The following is a 24744-nucleotide window of genomic DNA, read 5'->3' on the forward strand; positions in this document are numbered from 1 at the left end:
GAAGAGGCGACAGGAAAGTAGAAGTGATGGGGCAGGAGAGGTGATGGGCAGGAGTGGTGACCGTGTAGGAGTGGTGAACGGGCAGGAGTGGTGACGGGGCAGGAGTGGTGACGGGGCAGGAGTGGTGACGGGGCAGGAGTGGTGACGGGGCAGGAGAAGTGACGGGGCAGGAGAAGTGACGGGGCAGGAGAAGTGACGGGGAAGGAGAAGTGACGGGACAGGAGAAGTGACGGGACAGGAGAAGTGACGGGACAGGAGAAGTGACGGGGCAGGAGAAGTGATGGGGCAGGAGAAGTGATGGGGCAGGAGAAGTGATGGGGCAGGAGAGGCGACAGGAAAGAAGAGGTGATGGGGCTGGAGAGGTGACCAGGCAGGAGAAGTGACCAGGCAGGAGAAGTGACGGGGCAGGAGAAGTGACGGGGCAGGAGAAGTGACGGGGCAGGAGAAGTGACGGGGCAGGAGAAGTGAAGGGGCAAGAGAACTGAATGGGCAGGAGAAGTGATGAGGCAGGAGAACTGAATGGGCAGGAGAAGTGACGGGGCAGGAGAAGTGACGGGGCAGGAGAAGTGACAGGGCAGAAGAGGCGACAGGAAAGAAGAGGTGATTGGGCGGAGAGGTGATTGGGCTGGAGAGGTGACCGGGCAGGAAAAGTGACGGGCAGGAAAAGTGACGGGGCAGGAGAAGTGACTGGGCAGGAGAAGTGAATGGGCAGGAGAAGTGAATGGGCAGGAGAAGTGAATGGGCAGGAGAAGTGAATGGGCAGGAGAAGTGAATGGGCGGGAGAAGTGAATGGGCGGGAGAAGTGACGGGGCAGGAGAAGTGACGGGGCAGGAGAAGTGACGGGGCAGGAGAAGTGACGGGGCAGGAGAAGTGACGGGGCAGGAGAAGTGACGGGGCAGGAGAAGTGACGGGGCAGGAGAAGTGATGGGGCAGGAGAGGCGACGGGGCAGGAGAGGCGACGGGGCAGGAAAAGAGAGGTGATGGGGCTGGAGAGGTGACCGGGCAAGAGAAGTAACAGGCAGGAGTTGTGATGGGACAGGAAAAGTGAGAGGGTCGGAGAGATGACGGGGCAGGAGAGGTGACGGGGCAGGAGCAGTGACGGGACAGGAGAGGCGACAGGAAAGGAGAGGTGACGGGGCAGGAGAAGTGACGGGGCAGGAGAAGTGACGGGGCAGGAGAAGTGACGGGGCAGGAGAAGTGACGAGCAGGAGAAGTGACGGGGCAGGAGAAGTGACGGGGCAGGAGAAGTGACGGGACAGGAGAGGCAACAGGAAAGGAGAGGTGACGGGGCAGGAGAAGTGACGGGGCAGGAGAAGTGACGGGGCAGGAGAAGTGACGGGGCAGGAGAAGTGACGGGGCAGGAGAAGTGACGGGGCAGGAGAAGTGACGGGGCAGGAGAAGTGATGGGGCAGGAACGGTGATTAGGCATGAGCAGGAGCTGTAACCAGGCAGGTGCAGTGAACGGATAGGGGCAGTGAACGGATAGGAGAAGTGAACGGGGCAGGAGAACTGATGGGACAGGAGGGGTGATCGGGCAGGAGCGCTGACCAGACAGGAGCAGTGAACGGGCTGGAGCAGTGAATGGGCAGGAAAGGTGACAGGGCAGGAAAAGTGATGGGGCAGGGGCAGGAGCAGTGACGCGGCAGGAGGGGCAACAGGAAAGGAGAGGTGACTGGGCAGGAGAGGTGGCTGGGCAGGAGAGGTGGCTGGGCAGGAGAGGTGGCTGGGCAGGAGTGGTGACCAGGCAGGAGTGGTGACCGGGCAGGAGTGGTGACGGGGCAGGAGAGGTGACGGGGCAGGAGAAGTGACGGGGCAGGAGAAGTGACGGGGCAGGAGTAGTGACGGGGCAGAAGCAGTAATGAGGCATGAGCAGGAGCAGTGACCGGGCAGGAGCGGTGGACCGACAGGAGCAGTGAACGGACAGGAGTGGTGAACGGACAGGAGCGGTGAACGGACAGGAGCGGTGAACGGACAGGAGCGGTGAACAAAAAAACTATGGATTTAGGGCCAGATTTCTATACTGGGGTGAATGTATGACATGGTTTTGCATTCTGTCCATCAGTTGTTCTTTTTGCTTCTGTCACCCCGAGTGGGACAGTTATGCCCAGACGTGGGTCCCGTGCTCTCCATGCCACTGGAATCAAGCTGTCCTGGCTGATGAGGGCTGAAAGCCCGAAATCGGTCTAGGATGCTTATTTCCAGTCCAGGGAGACCCTGGCCTGGCAGTTCAGGCTGGAATGTTCCCATTGGGCGCAGGGTCAAGACTGATTTGCATATGGCTAGCTCCAAACTGGAATGGCATGGTGAGCAAAAAAACAATGGATTTAGGCCCAGATCTCTGTACTGGGGTGAATGTATGACACTGTTTTGCATTCTGTCCACCAGTTATTCTTTTTGCTATATTATGATTGAGCAGCTAGTTGGCTGACATGAATATCAAGGAGCCTTTGTGGGTTTCCGTGAGTCTAGATTCTCCTGAAGAGTCCCTTTCTCTTCTGAGCCCTGCTTAACACATGTGTACAGGAGGAGCCCTGTATTCATGTCCTCAATGTTTGAGACAAAAAATACTCATGGATTTCTGAACAATGAGAGTAAAAGCATTATGGTAACATGTTGTTCCTGCTTATATTTTGCACGCTTTACATAAACCTGAATTCCCTATGAGTGTTTGCTTTTTTCTGAATTAAACCTCAAATAAACATGTTTATCCATTGTTTGAATTAAATAACGTTATAAGCTGTAACTGGTCAGTGAAATGCTAAACGTACTAAAAATTGGTATGTTTTGCTATTTCTAGCCACACCCCTTGACTCCGCTTACTGATCCAATCTTCGGTTATTCCCGCCTCCTGATTCTCCACCCACAGTTCTCCTACTTTTTTCCCCCACTTAGACCACTGCTCTGCACACTGTGTGTACCACTATCTATGAAATTACAAGATGGCTCATTGGGTTTGGAATAAATATGTGACTAGACTTCTATTGTGTCTCAGATTTTTACATTCTCCAGAGTGTAATGAAGGAGTTGAGTCGCAGTACAGCTGACGGTCGTGCAAACAACACACACGTGCCTTGTGCTCCATTTTCCTGCTTTCAAAGTACTCTCCATCCACACAGCTGAGAGTTCTACTGATTTAGGCTCACATTTGATATGATTACGGATGTGTTTATCATTATCTTGAGCAATTTCCACTCTTCAGGTGCCCTGAACATTCCTTGTGTCCGCCCTGTAGTGATGTTTTGCCTCAAAACAACAATTGTAGGTGCCTCCCCCTGAGGTTGCCTGAAGCTCTGGCTCCATTGCATGAACTAGGACTGGATGTTGTACGATGCGAAAGTCTGTTGCTGAAATTGAGGTTAACATAGGACAGAAGACCTGGCTGAGACGTCACATTATGCTCCGACTTCACTGTGACTAGTATTTTAAGGAGGCGTGTCGGAAGAACGTTTTGGTGGGGCAAGTGTTGAAGGATGGGAGACATAAAAGTTTAAATTGTTCTATACGGGGCAGTCCATGAATATTGAGGGCCTAATTTACAAAGGTAACTAACACTTTTAGTAATTTACACTTTGGAGTAGGTTTACTAATTTTTGGTATTCACAAATTGGGAGTGTAAATTTACCACTGTAAGGTGCATGTCACAAGCCCTGGAGTATAGCAAATTGGCTTACTCTTGTGTGAGTTGGTGACATCCCTCCCCAAACCCCTTCCTTGACATCCTTAAAACCCTCTTCCTCCTCCCTTATCCCATCCCGCTCCACTTGTAGTTTGTGAATAGCACTATGTAGTTAGTTTGTGACTCAGGCCCTAAACGTTTAAGATGCTCCACAATTGTATGGCGATTGCAAGCCACCAACGTTGAGAGCAAAGTAAGAGGACGACACATGCCTAAATATCATTGTTCTGCTTGAAAACATTATTAGGGGAGAGGAGTTGGCACTCCGGGAGCTGTGCTGCCCCAAACTTCAATGCAACTAAAGTTCTATATTGCAACTGGGTGTAAAATAAAAAAGTGGTCTCAGATATGATATTCCTGACAACATGGGGTTAGCTAATCTTATAAACATGTCTAGTTGTAAATAAGTTCCAGCCCTCCTGCACTTGATCCAGAGTCTGAATTTTTCATATTTCAGAAAGGCGAGTGAATCGTGGCTATTAATAGCTTCTACTCAGCCTGGATGTGTTGGAATACTGAGGCTTTAGCCACTAATTAATATTTAACACCCATGCGCCCCATCAGCGTTTAAGCTCTGCTGAGGGATCCTGCCTGCCCCAGGCCTCACTTTCTCCTCCCATTAAGTGTTGGCTAATCCTGCAGCAGGCTGGGACGGGCTGTGGGCTCAGTGCCAAGACTGTGCTATTTTTTCATGACAAGTAGCGAAAATGCAGCCCATGCAGAGTGATGTAATTTACGGATTACCCTGCAGGCGCTGCACATAGTTTCATTCTGACTGTGCAGTTTCTGCCTCTTCCAAAGAATCCAGCAAAAATATCTCCCTATATTACTAAATGATGTACCTACTATATGTGCTAAAGGAGGCGGGATGGGAAAGGCTGCCACCTACAGAATCTAGACAGCTCGCTTGGGTCCCAGAACACAGTCTCCAGGGCTTCTCAGATACATACAATCAAGATCTGTGGGAAACACGGATGCACTAGGAAACATCTGCTAGAACCTGCAAATCCAACAGGCACGTATCGCTGGGATCACAGATCCACAAGGAAACCATCTCGGAGGTGCTACAGACTCACCTTGACAATATTGATATAGATTATGATGGACAAGGAAAGCATATCAAGGGGTCACAACACACGTTGGCAACATCTGTCTTGATCACACATACACAAGAAAACCATCGCTGGGGTGAATAAACAAGGAAGTCCTCTCAGGGGGTGCTACAAATGCCTCTTACCAACATTTATATGAAAGACACATACACAAGGAACTCCAGCTGTGGGACTACAGACACCCTGTCAACATTTGTATGAATCACAGATACACATCAAAAACGGCTAGGTTACAGACGCATTTTGGCAACATCTTTATGGAACACAGATACACACGGATACCTTTTTCGGGGGTGGGGGGGTCTTCAAACACACCTTCGCAAGACCTGTGTGGGAGACAGATACACAAAGAAACCATCCATGGGAGCTGCAGATACACCTCAGCAACAGCACTGTGGGCCACAGATACAGAAGGAAACCATCTATTGGGCTTACAGACGTACCGTATCAACATTTGAAGGAACCACAAATACACAAAGAAACCATCTATGGAGGCTGGGTAATATCTGCATGGATCATGGATACAGAAGGAAACAATCTCTGGGGCTTAGAGAAGCACCTTGGCAACATCTGTAAGGATCACAGAAGTGCAGGCAAACTATCTCTTGGATGCTACAGCTGCACCTTGCTATCATCTGTAGGGATCGTAGACACACAAGAAAATATTCTGAGGGGCTGCAGGTGCACCTTGGCAACATCTGTACCTTGGCAACATCTGTATGATCACAGATGCACAAGGAAAACCTCTCTAGGGCAGCTGAAGATAAACCTTGGAATAATCTTTGTAGATAAAAAATACAAAACATCTAGGGGCTGCAGTTAAAACATGTGCAACATTTGTAGGGGGCACACATACACATAGGTACCTCGAAAGGGATCACAGAAACATCTGGGCTTAAACTATTGGCCCCCAGATGTATACGGGCATGATATCTGGGGGATACAGATTAACCGGTAAACATCTGTAGGGATCACACATACATGTGACCACAGATGCAACATTGCTAGGGGTCACTTACACACTGATAGACCAAACCATGGGGAGGATCAGACATGTCTGGGTATGATCTTTAAGAGTCAGTTACATTTCTAGACACAGCTCTAGGGGAGTCAGAAATAGACTTGGGACGCGTATCTCTTGCTCTGCTAAACACCTACAACATTTCTGTGCTCAAAAATACACCTTGATATCTTTTAGGTACTGTGGATAAACATGCAGAACTTTCCCTAGTGTCTCGTGTACCTGGGAAATATCTTTTAAGATCACATGTATATCTTAACCAAAACCTCTTAAGGTCGGATCCACCATTAAAGCATACTTAATATAAAATATTTATATGCACAAATATTACTAAATAGTGGGCATAAGGCTAGAAAGGTCTATTACGAAACTCAGAGGAAGAAACCGTAGGACTGGGCCCAAAACATAAGCAAAGGCATGGTTGTGGGGACCCTGTATTATGAAAATATTCTATAGTCTTAACAGTTGCGAAAGGGCAAGGAATCCATGGAGACAGTTTCCTCTGAGGATCTGGTCACTTTTCAATGGTTTGTGACCACAAATGTAGTAACAAACCATTGTGCATGTTGTGCGAATTGGCGTTACCACACTGACAGCCAGGCTCTCTTTTGGCAGACTGCACGATAAGACCAGTGCCCTACACCTTGGCGGCCTGCTTGTTGGGCTTTACCCACAGATTCAAGACACACAGGGCCACTACTCGGTTTATAGGCCTGGGGCGGCTCCTTTCCAACCGATTAACCACCCCAGGGTAGAGATCACCGACACAACGGGCGATCCCCGCTTGGGAACTTTCCGTGCAGACCTGAGCCCGAGCAGAAGGTGTTATCTTGCGCAGAGAAGATACGCATGGCCTCTGCAATCACCCACTAGAAATGACCTGGGACGCTATCCTGTCAGACTTTCAAGTGGCCTTCCGAGGCACCCACATCTCTGCCGACTACAAAGGCCCCCTCCAGCTCTGGACCCTAGCCTAGAATGCCTGACCCCCTTCCCCTCCAAACCTGACAGCATCCCCCCCAAGGTAACTGGTAGTATCTCCTTTGTTTTGAATATATCCCTGTAATATCTTATACCAGACCTTCCCTCCTGTTTACTAAAGGCGCAGACCCTTTTGCTGCATCCTCATTTGATAAGAAATATCCTCCGGTTCTATTTTTTTGGTATTACTAGATTTTTTCAGTTCTACATGGTTTATGAAAAAACTCGCTGAATCTTCAGCGTAATGTATTTTCGTCAATTGTTGACACAACCATGTACCACAAGCATTATGCAGCTGTTTCATATGTTTGTACTATGTGTCATAAGTATACAACAAAATGCAATAAAAAGATTGAAACAAAATAAAATATAATAAAACACACTGGGAGGCTCGAGTGGAACCAAAAGTGTTCTCTATTTGAGACACCAAGAAAATGTGACCTTTATATACATTAATCTAACGAATATCAAAACATAATTCTTTCAAAGACTTTTGCATTACTTCTCCAACTCTGTGTTTATGAGTGAAGGATAAATGCATGGTCGGGAGTGAAAAGCCAAGCTGCAATTGTAGTTATCCTTGCCTACCTGTAGGAAACATATTTACACAACTGTTCAACATGTTCCTCTATGGAATATCACTATGAAGCATTCCCCACCAAGGACACGCGAGTTCGAATATTGAAAGGCCTAGAAGGGAGCCCAGGGCCACAGACCAGCATTGAGTCCTTGAACGACCTCAGTCCCTTTAATGTCCATAATGGTGAACAGTGCACTTGAGGATCAAAATCAGCAAATACCTCCTTTGTGCGGGACTGTTTTGGGTCACGTCATCGAAATGGGAAGAATTGCCCGCCTTTGCACAATCTGTTACTATTTGCCTAATTTATCAAATATGTTTTAAAAGAGATTTACTTTTCTGACATTCAATACATCAGACTGGATACTGATATTTATTGACCGCACTAAAATGTATCATAGTGTATCCAGTGTGAACCTCTAAGCCGCTTATAGTTAAGTTAGGTTTTGTGTTCTTGCCCCAGCTACAACTAGAGGCGAATCGCTGTTTGTGGGCATTTGGGTCTTCAGGGTGAACATGTAGCATCCATCTCCTTTGAATCTATGTAGTTGTGCTCGAAGCCAACACACTCTAGATATAAAGCTTGAGAGTCAGCTGCAGTCCTGTAACCCTAGGATGGATCCACTGTAGGTGGTCACTTTAGGGCAGAGGAGTCGCCTTGGGTAAACAGGAAAGCTTGCAGAAGGATCAAGAGCTAAACTTAAGACTATGAGGCTGCAGTAGGAAGTGTGGTCATCTCAGGGGGTCAAGAGCTGAGCAGGACTGTACTCCACCCAGGGATACTGGACAGTCGCAGGACTCTATGCTCAGGGGTACATGATTTTGTTCAGACTTTTTGGTAGAGGTGTGAAACAGAATTCAAGAGGTATACACGGGTAAAGATTATTTGACTGTACTGGGGTACAGAAAGTGCCTGGCACGATTCAGGGGTACCAAAGTGTAGCAGTATCTCATCATCACCTGAGTGGGCATGACAGAATGTACCAGGATTCAGACATCACCTCTGTTATGGGAAAGTGTAGAGCATCCTGCAAAAATGTCCCTCACATTTCCACAACATGGCTTCAGAGCACACAGTTGGCTAAGAGTTCTGTGTATCTTCGACACATCCAGATCAAGCTACACTGACAAATTGTCCAACAACAACTACTCATATTAGACACAGCCCTGGCACTATTATGCACACAGCACAGCTTCAAGCCATCTAACTGGCTAAGCATGTGCCACCTCAACATCATATGTAGATGAAGCAATACTCTCATCCTGCACCAAACAACACTTGTTAGACACTCAGTCACAGTGACAACTATATCCTGTCATCATACTGCATAATATTCTGAAGAATTTAGCTTAAACCTACAATATCCACATTGTCATAGAATGTCATCTAAGCCATGGGCAAAGGTGCTTTACAACATAAAAGCTATCTAAAGCGGAGCAATAGACAACCATAAAGTAAGAGTTGACTCTGGTTCAAAGGGCAGACAGGGGAAACTGGGCCACCAACATCTTGTTTGGGGTCTCTTGCCTCTGGGGTCATAGGGTTTGCTGTATCTTGGAGGTGCAAATTGGGCAATGTAAACTATTACTGCACTGCAGTCTCAGAGAGGCAAGGGCGAGCAGTGTTCAGCATCACATGTATGGTCGAGGCTCAGTACTGAAGCAGTCAAACAATAGATACAATAGTTGAGTGTTCAGCCTAGTACTCTTCTTTTAAGAAAAATCAAAATTATTTTAAACACACCATAACACAATAAGGTGCATAGGAAATATGCAGCGCTGTGAAGAAGGAATTTCACAGATGAAAAAGCAGAAGTTATCGATTTGTTGGTTAATGCAGGATCATTATTTTTTCTTGAGTTGTGTGTTCTGTGGGGCAGTCAGTGTGATTTTACTAGGCAGTTCTCTTAACAGGTTTGTAGTATTCTCAACAAAGTCCTTCCGAAATCTTTTACAAAAAATTTCAATAATTTCCTTTTCAGGAGTTTGCAGTGACTGAGCTGAAGCTACCCATGGCCTCAATGCATAATCGAGAAGTTTTCAACCGCACAGTGTGGGCAATCAGGCTTCTAGGGGCTCCTGCAGGCTGCCTCAGCGCTTTCTCTCTGCATCAGGGTGATCGAAATTGCAGTGGCACGGGTAAAGGCACTCCTATTGGTCAGGTCTGGCACTCACAGCTGGAGGTTTGCTTCTTCCGGTCTGGAGTGCATGTCTGCGGTCCTCACCCTGGAATAGTCTGAATTATCACACTTGGTGGAGTGTGATGGTTAGTATATGTGTTGGTACTGATATTAGCAGTGCTGGTAGGGACAATGGGTGATGCAAGCTGTCAGGGCCGCTTCTAGGATTTTTAGGGTCCTGGGCAGAAGGGGATGTGCGAGGCTTCTCTAATTTGCATAGACTTGACCCATTCAGGGCTGTGTGCATCTCAATAGATGCCCCTGCAGCTGCAGCCCCTCCCTCTCAGCCTCTTACAAGCACCTCTTAGCAGGTCATCAAGGACTGAAGGCGTGTGGGTTGCTTATCTCCAGAGAGGGTTAAGAATAAGATGCCAGGGAGCTAAACATTCAGGCAATAGTCCCCCCGCCTGCTGTGCCTAGGCGTGCGTGGGGTGGGGGTGAGGAGGCCAAATTATAGGACAAAACTGGGAAATGTGCCTTCATGCAACTGGGACTGCCCCCCCCCCCCCCGCCCTGAGTTCGCCTTGCTACACCATAGCAGTGAGGGCAGGGGAGGGACCCCCTTAAGGTGGTGCTCTTGTAAGGAGGCACCTATCATGCTGAAGCCTGAATGTGTAGCATTGGGACCAGGCCCCAAGTTGGAGGACTGGTTGAGGTGCCATGGGCAGCGGCCTACACCTCCCAATCCCAGCGCCGGCCCTGCAAGATGTAATGGCCTCCTGACACTAGCCCTGGCACAAACTCTTTTACAAATTAAGCCATGCTGCCACCCACACCATTCTTCTAGCTTTTGGGGGCCTAAAACAGTGGTTAATGCGTAAAAAAATAAGAGCTGGGGCTCTCGTCAGGAGATAGCTTGCACCAGCCCATTTGTCCTGTTACCACCGCCTAAAACAGAACCAACTACTAACCATGAAATTGGGGAGAGGATGTGTTGTAATGGCCAGAGCTGCCGACTTTGGAGCTGAGGAACAAGGTTTGATTCTCTTTGTCGGCTCAACATCCTGTGATTCTGGGCAAGTCACTTAACCCCCCGGCAAATGAATGTGCCCTTAACTGGTACTCCTGAAAAGCGCCAGTGTTGGTGATTAAGTTCGGGTGCTAAGCACCGGAAACCCCAGGTTCAAATTAAGCACTGAGTGGCAGGCATTAGTCATTTTTATGTATATTTAATTAATAAAAAACTGTTGCTGTGCTCACGCCAAATTAGACAAACAGTGCCACAATGTGACAGACTGTCATAAGTGCCGGTGTTAACAATTAAGTGCGGTGCTCGGCACAGAAAATCACCAGCTCAAATTTAAGCATTCCAGCAAAGGCAGAGTCAGTAAAGGTCTTCAGATTTTTCTCCGTAGCAGTCGTGGCAGTGGGTACAATGGCAAGTTGCAAGTTCAAGGTGGCTTGTCTTGGGAACACTCAGACCAACTCCAGTCACACTCATACAGTGGCATGCTTCTCTCTCCAGATTCGTCAGCTTTGCGTCTCTTCCTCTGGTAGATAGCTCCTGCAGAACAAATAGTTTCTTCATCACTCGGAGCACGTAGGCAGGTTCTTTGGTCAGTCAGACCCTCAGCTCTCCAGTGGACTGCACAAGTGTTCTCTCACCTGCAGGATACGGATATCAGCAATGGCACTCCTAGATCAAAACATCTCTTCAAGTCCTTTGAGGAGTACCCAGTTTTTGGTCAAAGAAGAAGCTTGGATCTGGAAGGAAGTGGGTACACTTTGAATCCCACTTTTACATAGAAGTTCCAAAAAGGAATGTGGATTCACAGTCTAAAGCCATGAAACAGGTTTGGTCTGGTTTCTTTTCACAGTTTCTTTTCTGGCTGCAGCGTAGACAGTCTCTGTGTAAAGTGATGGCTCTCCCTGGTGGTTAGGCTGGCTCAAAGAGGGAGTACCCGTAACATATGCACAACACGCATGAAGCTCTGCACCAGCCTTTCTGGATGGTCAGGCTGGTGGGGAGACACTAGGATCCAGGGGCGGCTGGTGACATTTGAAAGTGGTGGGCGTAAACTAATTTGCATATTGCACCGCAGCGAGCGCAGCGAGCGAGCGCAGCGAGCGAGCCCGAACCACCTTGCATCCATCCATACATCATTCATGCATCCACCCATCCATCCATCCACCCACCCACACATACATCCACCAATTCTGCATCCATCCTGCATCCATCATTCATTCATGCATCCACCCATCCATCCAGCATCCATCATTCATTCAATCATGCATCCATTCATCCACCCATCCATCCACCCATCCATCCACCATCCATCCTGCATCCATTCCTGCATCCACCCATCCATCCATCCATCATTCATTCATGCACCCATCCATCCACCCTGCATCCATCCTGCATCCATCATTCATTCATCCACCCATCCTGCATCCATCCTGCATCCATCATTCATTCATGCATCCACCCATCCATTCATCCACCCATCATTCATCCATCATCCATCCATCCACCCATCCTGCATCCATCATTCATTCATGCACCCATCCATCCACCCTGCATCCATCCTGCATCCATCATTCATTCATCTACCCATCCACCCATCCTGCATCCATCCTGCATCCATCATTCATTCATGCATCCACCCATCCATTCATCCACCCATCATTCATCCTGCATCCATTCATGCATCCACCCATCCTGCATCCATCATTCATGTATTTTTATGACCATATAACTTGCACACAGCTTGTCAGTGTTTAATACCAGTCTCGAACCTTGTACTCCAGCACCAATGATACATGATTAATATTAATTGTTTTTAAAAACATGTATTTATTCGACACCAATTTCACACCTTAGTCGGAACATCATTTTTATTTGTTTTTTAAAATATCTATTTATTTAACACCAAAGTAAGTCATGTATACATTTTTATGGTTCGATAAGAGGCTCGAACCTGGTTTCCCAGCACCAAAGTCGGCCGTGCTATCCGTCAGGGGTTATGTAACCGGGCTATGTAGTGACCAGCCAATCCTGCGCCAGGATTGGCTGGGGGGGCACCAGGACTCCTCGCCCAGTCGCCCTGTGTAACCCCGGGGGCTGCGGCCCGCCCCCTGGTCCTCTCTCTAAGGGGGAATTCACAAGAAAACGATCTGCGCATGCGCGGGCATGTTTGTGCCCAAAAATACACTTGCGCAGCTGCAGCAGCCCGATCCTCCCCCCACCCCCCCTTGCGCACTCCGGGAAGGTCGGGTATCTCCCGGTTTCCCGGCCGGCAGATAGCGCGATTTTTTTAAATAATTGTGTTTGGCTTCTAGTGACGACGTGGTGGGTCCATGGGGCTTAGTGGGGCTTCGCCCCTACGCCCCAATGGACGCACCGCGCCTGCTAGGATCAGGTCCTGGCCAGAAATGTCTCTTGCTCTAAAAACATTGGTATCTTCTGACTCGCCCGATTCCTCCCGTCATCAATCAAATGGAAGTGCTCATAAAGGACTAATCATCAATCCCTCGCTAAAAGGGTTATCATGGACTTTCTAAAGGTGGCCCTACATGCTGTGTCTAGGGCCCCACCCTCCAACCCAGGAAGGCAAACCATACACTTCCACTGTCTGTTGAGGGTGTATCGTAACCGCCATCTTGTGTCATTTTAACCCAAGGCCGTACAAAAAGGATCCTACTGGCGTCACCATTCACACACTCGCACACAATAAGGAGTCCTTCTGCCATTCACCATACATACATCCACACTCAACAAATTTGCAGAGATGTCAGTGCAGGGTTTAGACACAATACGAAGTAGACCTTTACATAAAAAGACCTCTTGATAAGACACTCATTTTGAACAAGTAAAAAGTTGTCTCCAATACTATGGATTAAAAAAATGGTATGCTGCCACCACGCACACCATAGTAACACCGACTTAGTCTCATATCTGCTAGAGAGTACACTTTTGATACCCTTCCCGACCTCAGAGAGAGATCTTGGGTCTCATGGTAAATTTTGGGCATGGGTCGCCATGTGTACACAGGCTTTTGTGTGTATTAGAGCCAAAAGAAAATCAGGATACCAATTTCACATGCAGTAGGGTTACTCAGGCCAGGGTTTCACATATGTTTACTATGCGAGCGACATTACTGTACCAACACACATGCTCCGGCAAAAGAAAACAAGCAGCAACATCCTTCTCCACACGCATCCACAGCCATAATGTACAATGAAGATCCATAACAGGATCTATGCAACCGCTAGCCACAATAATTCATTTCTATACAATACATTAGCCTGCTGCTAATCTCGTTGGCCACTATCCATTAATTGCCTCTAAATAATTGAGCAGACACTCAAACACAATATAAATAGACCACTTTGACTGCTGTCGGTGAGAATCCCAAACTATAGACTCAGCCGTAACATCCATCAATTTAAAATGACAACACAGAATTATTTTTTGCTTTATTATACCCCTCAGCGAATGTCTAAATGTGCTAATAATTCTACTACTACAAAAACACATTGTCCAAAATGTCAAGAATATTCCGCAGATTTATGCCATATGTTCATCACTTGTCCAATGCTGAAGGATTTTTGATCTAATATAACTCTTTCTCTTGCTACCTGGGTTGGCTATGAAAATCCGGTTTCTGGGAAAGAGTTGTTACTGGGAATTTTTTTCAGACCTCGGTGGTTTTACGAAATCTTTTGCTTCTATTATTTCGGCCTGTGCTCACTTATGTATTGCCCGCTCTTGGATCCATAGTGCGTCTCCAAGCATTAATGAATGAATGTTGGTCTTTGTTGAGGGAGATTGTTGAAATGGAGACTGCATTAGCCAAAGCTAGAGGCCCCAGGTCTTTGCTAAAACTTCAAAGGGTATGGTCCTATCTTCAATGGGATTAAGGATTTAATGTATTCTTTTTAGATAAACAACTGCTATCTCTGATGTCGTTGTTGAATGTAAGCAGCTATTTTTACAATGTAGTTGTTTTTTTTCTGTTTTTTTTTTCTTTCTCCCCTTTTCTCAAATGCTCCTCTGGGTTCTGCGATGATTTCTGATTTGTTATTACTTATTTTCTTCTTCATTATTGTGATGATTTATCTTTGTTTGTGGCATAAAACTAAAAAAAAAAGCCTCTAAATAATTGAGCACATACTCAGACACAATATAAATAGACCACTTTGACTGCTGTCCATGAGAATCCCAGCGCTGTAGAGAGTGCCCAGGTTCTGAGTATGTTTTTGTACCATGCACCTAAAATATCCTTCCTGGCTGATCGACTTAGTCGGGATTCCTACTGTTTGGGGTGCAGGGATTGGAAGCAATCTTTCCAGCCTCGTGGCACTCATTAAAGACTATTTACGTGGAGGCGCGGTGTTCTTCACAGAGCTTGCCTGATTGCACAGGGCCTCTGCGAGTCTGACTCCCCAGCACTCGTCTTTTCTCTCCACTGACAGGAGGGTCTGATGGAGCTTGATTTGTCAGAGCGGAGAGAACTTGTGCTGGAAAAGACAGACAAGGACCTCTGTAATTTCTTGGCAGCTGCCAGCGTTTGTGAACGTGCTGTGACTTTAAGGAGCCTGTTCAATCAAACACCTCTTGTGTAGAAACTCACACACAGCACCCACACATACAAGAAACTGCACCCACACAGCACACCCACACAGCTAGCGCAAAAACAGCTCCACGCTGCACGTGCTGTGCTTTTCTTGCTAGTCCCCTGGATCCCCATATTTGTTTATCACTCTGTATGCACAAACCCCAGAAATAGTCAATCAGATGGTCATCTTTAAATGAGTGGCAGCAGAGTCATAACCTGGCATTGGCTAAGTGCCGCACAAGTACCTCATGTCTATCGTGGGAGGACAGTCCCTTGATTTATTAATGTGGTGATGATCATCTAGTTGGTGGCAAGGGATCACAGTTTTGGGTGGGGGCAGGGCTAGACCCTCCTGGAGCTCCCATGGCCTCCATCTATGTATTTCACTGTGATGAGGCCTGGACCTGCCGACTACTGTAAGAGGCCTATTCCCAAACTGCAAGGAACTACATATTCACAAACATATACTTACATGTGCATAGGTTTGTGAATGGCATTTTGTAGTTTGTGAGTTGTACTATAATGCTACTTTACATACTACAGATTATATGTTTTAGTTGTAAATGTGGGAAGGACCAGAGGGAGTGGTGGGAAAATGGGAAATATTTACTCCTCAATTGTGATGTTTAGAGAAGGTTTAGAGAGAGGCTTGAGAATAGAAACACAAACCCACAAAAATGGTAACAATATTCCTATGCACAAACTAAATTTTTAAAGTTACTACATCGCTAAAGGTGTCCAAACAGGTGTGAATTTACTCCAGCCTAGCTTTGGAGTAAAGACTAGCAACATATACATCACCACTCACAGCTACAGCCTAGAAGATAATGGATGTACTGAATTTAAATAACACCTCATAGAAAATAATGTAAAATAAATGTAATTATTTCAACAATATTGCGCACACACACACACATATTTATATATGTAACTAAATATATATAGCATTGAAATATATTAACATTTTATTATTTCAAAGATTATCATAATAAATTCCGGGTATAGTGGCTTAGTGGACTAATGCGTCCCCTGTAGGGGCCGGTCTTTGACCTCATGGCCAAAGGTTCAAATCCTGGTGGGTCCACTCAGCGTTTCATACTTCTGAGGTTGGTAAAATGAGTACCATTGAGTTGTGTACAATAAACGTCTGTTATTCAGTGCCAAGATACCCTTCTGGCCTTTCCACACCATTTTATTTATTTGCCACCACACCGGCTCACGCTGTCTACAGCACGGGTGTGGGGGAGGGGCTAAATCCTGCAAATGCAGGATGTCAGCACTGGTCTACAGTGCGAATGTCTGATTGGCCAGATGTCTTGCAACGGCCAGCCCAACATGCGCAGTGTAGAGCTAGCAATCCAAAGGATGTGTAACAGCCTGGGTATTGCTGGCACAGGCCCCCAGCCTCAAAATGAGCGCTGTGTGAGCCTGCTCCCACCAACCCTGGAGCTGCTTTAACAGCCGGGCCGACGACGCCTGAAATGGCAGAAACCGGTCCCCGGAAGCTTGTCTCCTTTCTGGTGAAGAATTGGCTTGGTAGTTTGGTCTGCCCTGTTCCCATGATGCACTGGGCCAGGGACAGACTAATTTGCATATAGCCAGGTTCTGAGCTGGGATGGGGCAGTGAGCTAAATAACGGTGATGGATCAAGCCCTGATCTTTGGACTGGGTAAGAGTGGTCTGCTTAATTCAGACACTCTGTTCATCACCACCCCCTTTTCTGAATCATTTTGTCCACCATAAGCGTGGAAGGGTATACTCAGACATGAGTCCCTTGCTCACTGCTCCATCAGGATTCAAGCAAGCCGGGCCGACGACGCCTGAAATGGCAGAAACCGGTCCCCGGAAGCTTGTCTCCTTTCTGGTGAAGAATTGGCTTGGTAGTTTGGTCTGCCCTGTTCCCATGATGCACTGGGCCAGGGACAGACTAATTTGCATATAGCCAGGTTCTGAGCTGGGATGGGGCAGTGAGCTAAATAACGGTGATGGATCAAGCCCTGATCTTTGGACTGGGTAAGAGTGGTCTGCTTAATTCAGACACTCTGTTCATCACCACCCCCTTTTCTGAATCATTTTGTCCACCATAAGCGTGGATGGGTATACTCAGACATGAGTCCCTTGCTCACTGCTCCATCAGGATTCAAGCAAGCCGGGCCGACGACGCCTGAAATGGCAGAAACCGGTCCCCGGAAGCTTGTCTCCTTTCTGGTGAAGAATTGGCTTGGTAGTTTGGTCTGCCCTGTTCCCATGATGCACTGGGCCAGGGACAGACTAATTTGCATATAGCCAGGTTCTGAGCTGGGATGGGGCAGTGAGCTAAATAACGGTGATGGATCAAGCCCTGATCTTTGGACTGGGTAAGAGTGGTCTGCTTAATTCAGACACTCTGTTCATCACCACCCCCTTTTCTGAATCATTTTGTCCACCATAAGCGTGGAAGGGTATACTCAAACATGAGTCCCTTGCTCACTGCTCCATCAGGATTCAAGCAAGCCGGGCCGACGACGCCTGAAATGTCAGAAACCGGTCCCCGGAAGCTTGTCTCCTTTCTGGTGAAGGATTGGCTTGGTAGTTTGGTCTGCCCTGTTCCCATGATGCACTGGGCCAGGGACAGACTAATTTGCATATAGCCAGGTTCTGAGCTGGGATGGGGCAGTGAGCTAAATAACGGTGATGGATCAAGCCCTGATCTTTGGACTGGGTAAGAGTGGTCTGCTTAATTCAGACACTCTGTTCATCACCACCCCCTTTTCTGAATCATTTTGTCCACCATAAGCGTGGAAGGGTATACTCAGACATGAGTCCCTTGCTCCCTGCTCCATCAGGATTCAAGCAAGCCGGGCCGACGACGCCTGAAATGGCAGAAACCGGTCCCCGGAAGCTTGTCTCCTTTCTGGTGAAGAATTGGCTTGGTAGTTTGGTCTGCCCTGTTCCCATGATGCACTGGGCCAGGGACAGACTAATTTGCATATAGCCAGGTTCTGAGCTGGGATGGGGCAGTGAGCTAAATAACGGTGATGGATCAAGCCCTGATCTTTGGACTGGGTAAGAGTGGTCTGCTTAATTCAGACACTCTGTTCATCACCACCCCCTTTTCTGAATCATTTTGTCCACCATAAGCGTGGAAGGGTATACTCAGACATGAGTCCCTTGCTCACTGCTCCATCAGGATTCAAGCAAGCCGGGCCGACGACGCCTGAAATGGCAGAAACCGGTCCCCGGAAGCTTGTCTCCTTTCTGGTGAAGAATTGGCTTGGTAGTTTGGTCTGCCCTGTTCCCATGATGCACTGGGCCAGGGACAGACTAATTTGCATATAGCCAGGTTCTGAGCTGGGATGGGGCAGTGAGCTAAATAACGGTGATGGATCAAGCCCTGATCTTTGGACTGGGTAAGAGTGGTCTGCTTAATTCAGACACTCTGTTCATCACCACCCCCTTTTCTGAATCATTTTGTCCACCATAAGCGTGGAAGGGTATACTCAGACATGAGTCCCTTGCTCACTGCTCCATCAGGATTCAAGCAAGCCGGGCCGACGACGCCTGAAATGGCAGAAACCGGTCCCCGGAAGCTCGTCTCCTTTCTGGTGAAGAATTGGCTTGGTAGTTTGGTCTGCCCTGTTCCCATGATGCACTGGGCCAGGGACAGACTAATTTGCATATAGCCAGGTTCTGAGCTGGGATGGGGCAGTGAGCTAAATAACGGTGATGGATCAAGCCCTGATCTTTGGACTGGGTAAGAGTGGTCTGCTTAATTCAGACACTCTGTTCATCACCACCCCCTTTTCTGAATCATTTTGTCCACCATAAGCGTGGAAGGGTATACTCAGACATGAGTCCCTTGCTCACTGCTCCATCAGGATTCAAGCAAGCCGGGCCGACGAGTCCTGAAATGGCAGAAACCAGTCCCCGGAAGCTCGTCTCCTTTCTGGTGAAGAATTGGCTTGGTAGTTTGGTCTGCCCTGTTCCCATGATGCACTGGGCCAGGGACAGACTAATTTGCATATAGCCAGGTTCTGAGCTGGGATGGGGCAGTGAGCTAAATAACGGTGATGGATCAAGCCCTGATCTTTGGACTGGGTAAGAGTGGTCTGCTTAATTCAGACACTCTGTTCATCACCACCCCCTTTTCTGAATCATTAACAGCATGAGAGCAGCTCCAGGATTGGTCAGAGTGCCGTTCCACAAGGTGGAAGGAAGTTCTTCCTGTTCCTGCTTGTGGAAAGGAGAAGTGTTGCACTGGTCATGCTGTTCTGCGTTTATAGTGAGTAGCGCTTTCGTGCCCACCATTTTTTATTGGAGCTAGCTGGGAGACATCGTTTAAAACGAATGCGATACAATGCATTCCACTACAAAGCGGTTGTTACAATGACTGCGATGTTACATTGCAAACCATTATAACTCATAGATCCTGTCATAGGAGACTCCACCCCATGAATTGAGGCGCTGGACACATGCAAGTCTACACCTAAAAGTAAATTTACATTTGGAAATTGAGAAAAGTAAAAACGTGTAGATTTACACCTAGGTGCACAAGTAGATTTACATATAAGTTAATCTACAAGTGTAAATTTACCTTGGTGAGTGAGCCCCTGAGTGTGTAGTGATTTTATAGTAGCATGAGCGACATTTCTACCTATGCAAAAAGTGACAGTGGTACCAGTTCACCTGTGGGAAGGATTGTTTGCACACAATTCTTTTACATGAGCCACTGCTGGGACTGACAATGCATATAATAAGTACTGGCAAAGCCAATAGGTCTTGGTCTAAAGTGCTAACACACGAGCCCATCAAAACAGAACAAAGAACCAAATGATATCTATGTTGAAATCCTTTTACCTTTAATATAGTGCAGGCTTCATTTCTATGTCAAGTAAAGGCTGGATGGAAAGGAAGTATGTTATGTCATGTCACTTTGATTCATAGAGTGCACTATTACCCGGGAGGGTATCCTGGCACTGAACAGGTATAAGTCTTGTCACACCTAGGGACTAGTGGGAAGACTTGAAAAGCGAGGGCGAAATTCAAGAAGTGAGAAGGAAGCTCCTATGAGTAGTGGCAGGTTGTTCGATGCTTTAGGAGCAATGTAGGCAAATGCCCGACAGCCAGAGCTGGTTTTCTGTGTGCATGACATTTGTTCAAGTAGGAGTCCAGACGAGTGGAGGTGTCTGGAAAGTTTCCGAAAGCAGATGCAATTGTTGAGGTATGCTGGGCCAGTGTCATATGTGTCTTGAAAGTATGGGTGAGGAGTTTGAATTGTGCTCTTTTGTGAATAGGGAGCCAGTAGTGCTCCTTCAGGTGTGATGTCATGTGAGTGAGGCATGGGCGGTTGAAAGTGATTCTATCTGCCGATTTCTGAATGATCTGCAGCCTACTGGTGAGTTTCTTTGTAGAACCCGGCACAATCCTGGTTATAGATATATAAAATAAAGAATGGGCTTCTATAAAGGTTTTGTTGCCGCAAGACATTTTGGTCACAGAAACAAAAATAGTACCTTATTGAAAGGTAATGGGAACTTAAATATAGGCATCCTATTTTTTCAAGAAAATAACGGTCGCGCTAGCACTTACAAGAAGCCTCTGGGTGGTAAAGGTGGGTGGGTCTAATGAGTAGCACAGAAGCTAAATAACTTGGGAGGCAAAACACTCCTTTTTGATCTACTGTAGCCACGTAATCAAATTTTCTAAACATTTACAAATACAAGTGCTCCTAGGGAAATAGAACACATCTTTTTAGGGTCTTAAAAAAAACTCCAAAACATGATGCCCACTCTCTTTTCAGCAATGTCTGCATGAAAAGTTGCCCCTCACTAGCCTTATATCCACTAGCCTTATATTCAAGTTAAGCCCCCAGAAAAGGAACATACTATTGTCACTCCTAGATCAACCTGACCGGGCTGCTATGGTCTGTGGAGCCGCCTCCTGAAGAGCAGCAGGTAAGTCACAGGGAAATAACCATCTGGACAACACATTTATTAAAGTCCAAGAGAACATGGGTGGGAACCAAGAATTGGGCGCTCTCCCTCACCTGCATGTGGAACGAAACATTTCTATCTAAAAGTGCCATTCCAGCCACCTCTTGTGAAACAACAGACCAGCCCTAGGAGTCAATGTGGTGGTCTGGGCTGCTACCTCCCTGGCACAACTGTGTCATCTTCCATTTCAGGGGATCTCCATATGAGTGGTCATCGAACAGTAACCCATGACTCCTTTTCTTTTGCTGCCTTCGCCTTTGATATGTACTGGGAGGCATAGTTTTCAAAGAACTATATTTTCTTGCAGTGTCATCAACATTGACAAACACTAGAACTGCCTAAATTTCCTTGAGTGTTCTGCTTCTCTGCAGGTCTTGGACTGAACCATGAAGCTGAAGAGGCAGAAGGTGGAATGACAGGAAGACCGACTCAGCTTTAGAGCATTCAAGCATGCTGCTACACCCTTATGCAGCGACTTTGCCTGATGGAAGGATCAATCCGCATTCAATACTCTCTTGGTTGTGTAGTCACTCATTCTGATTGAGGGGTGCCGTACAGAGGGGGCTGAAAGCGTCTTGACCCTCAAGTTAACAGTATTTGGGAGAAGAGAAGGTCATGCTCACAATAGTGTAGTGTGGACATGAAGGATAACTTGTGTAGGGCTGTGTGTCTTTGGAATTGCTGCCAAGACCTGGAACTAACTACCGGCAGACATCAGACGAGTCTCCCCCTGAACACCTTCAAGAAGTTCCTCAAGACATGGCTCTTTGGCTAGACAGATCTACAGATCCCCTCGCCCTCCCTCAGCGCCTTGAGACCCTCGCATTTGAGTAGCGCAGTTACAATTCCCTGATTTATTGATTGATTGAATTGTGTAGATTGAGGACTTTGTTCTGGTGGGAGGTATTAGCTGGTTGGCAGGTCAGTGTGTGCAGTGCTTTCACTAGACCACCAGATTATTCTATGTGTTTCATATGTTAGGAGTTGGGGGTTGAATCTGGTTAGGTCTCTAAACATTTCCATGTGACCCTTGCTCCCCTTGGGAGTGTTGTGTTGTAGTAGCAGTGCTTTTTGCACCCATATGATTTCAGGAAACAAGAATCCTGCCTGTGACAAGTTAGTGTGTGAAAATCACTTAAGTACAATTGAAACCTCACTCTTCTGTGTGCCTAGATTCAATCCCCATTTTCATACTTTGTACACCATTTTGGATTCAGCGGGCCACCTCTGCTTGAGTACATAGATGACCAGAAAAATAAATGGCAAAATAAACATGTGGCAAGACTGTGCCTTACCTAACTTGTTCAGCAGGTCTAAGGTGGTTTCAGGAAAGGTAGAAAATTGCCCCCCAAAAAAAAAAAACTAATAGTGACACAAAGTTTCCAGCGATGCTTGGTCAGGGAAACTGCCATGTAGAGCGGGCTCCTAGGAGGAGGGGGGAGTGGAGAACCATGAATGGTTTAATTAGACTGGCAGGAAAAACAATTAATCTGTTTTCCCTAAAGGAAGAAGAAGCAGATCAGCCGAGTGCCTGCAGGGGTTCCAGTGATGCCCTGCATCCAATCTAAATTGCTGCATATTTATTTCATGGGATGCTCTCACCAATATCAAAAGGAGAACTCTGAGAGGGAAAATGAGAAAAAAACTAAAAAGTGCCACACGGGTGTGTATACAGAATCCTCATCATAATATTCTCACTGTGATATGTTAACAGTGAGGCTGCATCAGCAAGGAAACCCACCGGAGGTATATAATTGCCCGTGCCTCCTTACTCAGTATGCTCATATGGCACTAGGAGCTATGCCTTCTGGTTGAAATTTCAGAGGCATGCGTAGTCATAGGCACAAACTGATTCAAGCAGATCTTGCAGCTCACATGTTTAGAAAGGAAGGAGCATACGAAGGGCACATGCAAGCCCATGCATGCAGAGCAACGCACTCAGAAATACAACACAGAAGAGCAGGTTTGTTGCTGAAAACGTCACATACCTAACAGGATCACAAAGATACACACAGGATCACACTTTTATAGGAATATAGTCACAGAACTTCAGATCTGGGAAGGTAGCCAGAAAATGTTGGCATGACTGCTCAGATAGTGAATCAGCAAACTTTTCATAGGTCCTGATGTACGGAATTAGATGGGCTCTATCACTCCAGTTGGGTAGTAAAATACAGCCATAATTAGGATGCAAGTGGCCCCTCATACCTCTGGGGCCCTTGTGCCGCTGCACCTGCTGGGCTAATGATAGGGATACTCATGTTCAATAGAAGTGACAATTATATACACACAAGTTAATGCATGAGTGCAAGAGAAGCACGGAGGCATTTGGAAGGGTTATCTATTGTCGAAGAGGTGTGGCACAGTGGCCAGGGTGCCCTACTCCGTACCACAGGGTTCACGGTTCGATCCCTGGTGCTGGTGGCAGGTTAGCTCAGCACCATGTGATTCTGGGCAATAGCTCGCTTAATCTTGCCGACGGTCCCCAGCAACAGGGCACCTCTCCGGAGGTAGCTGTGCACTTTACAAATGCTGGTATTTCATTTATACGCTTATTACCCCAGCTAGATTTTATTTGAATGGTCTTAGAAAATATACCATATTACTCAGCAGCAAGAGTTTATTCATGCCGGATATCCAAATATGGCCTAATAATTTAGCGAGGAGTGTAGTGTGAACAATTTGCTTTAAATTCCCATGTTCTTCCTCAACATTAGCTTGTCCCACCGTCTGAAAAAAATCTCAATTGGTAATCAACTTAATTTTTTCCTATTTGCCCAACTACTGATCTTTCTGGCTAACTTCAGGGTTGGATTTACAAGAGGAGTTCCTTATGTATTACATAAGCATGGACCTTTTGAGAGTGTCTATATCGGGTACATTTGACAAGACTTGAGAAAATATTGTGTTGAAGGGATTGCCATTTCTGGTATGAAGAGGCACTTAAAAGGGCTAGTTCCCACATCTAACCCTTTAATCCACCTCTGACCTCACAAGATTCCTTTCAAAATCAACACCCTTCTTTCTGTTTTGATATCCTTTAACTGTGTGCTAGATTTCGGAGATGACTATAGTGTCAAAATTAGCGAATTAATGATTAGGGATAGGGTTTAGAGGTCAGCAGATGGGTTACTCCATCACAAATGTGACGGATATATTGTTTACCGTATTACAAGTAACATTGGATATAAATTACTTGTAATACGGCAGAAGGGATATCAGTCACATTAGTGATGGAATAACCCATCCGCTGAACTCCAATCAGGCCCTTAGTTCCTTTCTTACTGTGGATAATCGAAGGGGTGTGTTTAGGAGTGTTAATCTACATGGGTTCATGTGATCTACAGCAATCAGATAGTCTATTGTGTGATCTACTCCACAAGAGTCAATACTCAAAACTATGAAGATGAAAAACATATAATGTTAAAACTCACAGGAAACCCCATTGCTGGAAAAGCACACTGGCAAAGTCTTAGGGTCCATATAAATATAAGTAAACCCTACTTTTTAAGTGCTAATAGAAGCAGAACAAAGTTCCTTCTTATTTATTTCTCAAGTCCAACTTAAGAAAATTAAAGAACACTTCCATAACGTCCAAAAGGAGTCTAAAAATATGAAGCCTCTTAATAAGGGAAAAACTTTTGGAGTGATTTTAGACTTTATA

General features: G+C 46.5%; 1 protein-coding gene across 1 annotated transcript in view; it reads right to left on the minus strand.

Annotated features, from left to right (window-relative positions):
• Positions 1-24744, minus strand: part of LOC144754405 (uncharacterized) — a 558704-nt gene that overhangs the window by 461453 nt on the left and 72507 nt on the right. The gene's annotated exons all lie outside the window — the stretch shown is intronic.

This window comes from Lissotriton helveticus, chromosome 5_1 (genome assembly GCF_964261635.1).
Source record: "Lissotriton helveticus chromosome 5_1, aLisHel1.1, whole genome shotgun sequence".
In the NCBI taxonomy this organism is placed as follows: Eukaryota; Metazoa; Chordata; class Amphibia; order Caudata; family Salamandridae; genus Lissotriton; species Lissotriton helveticus.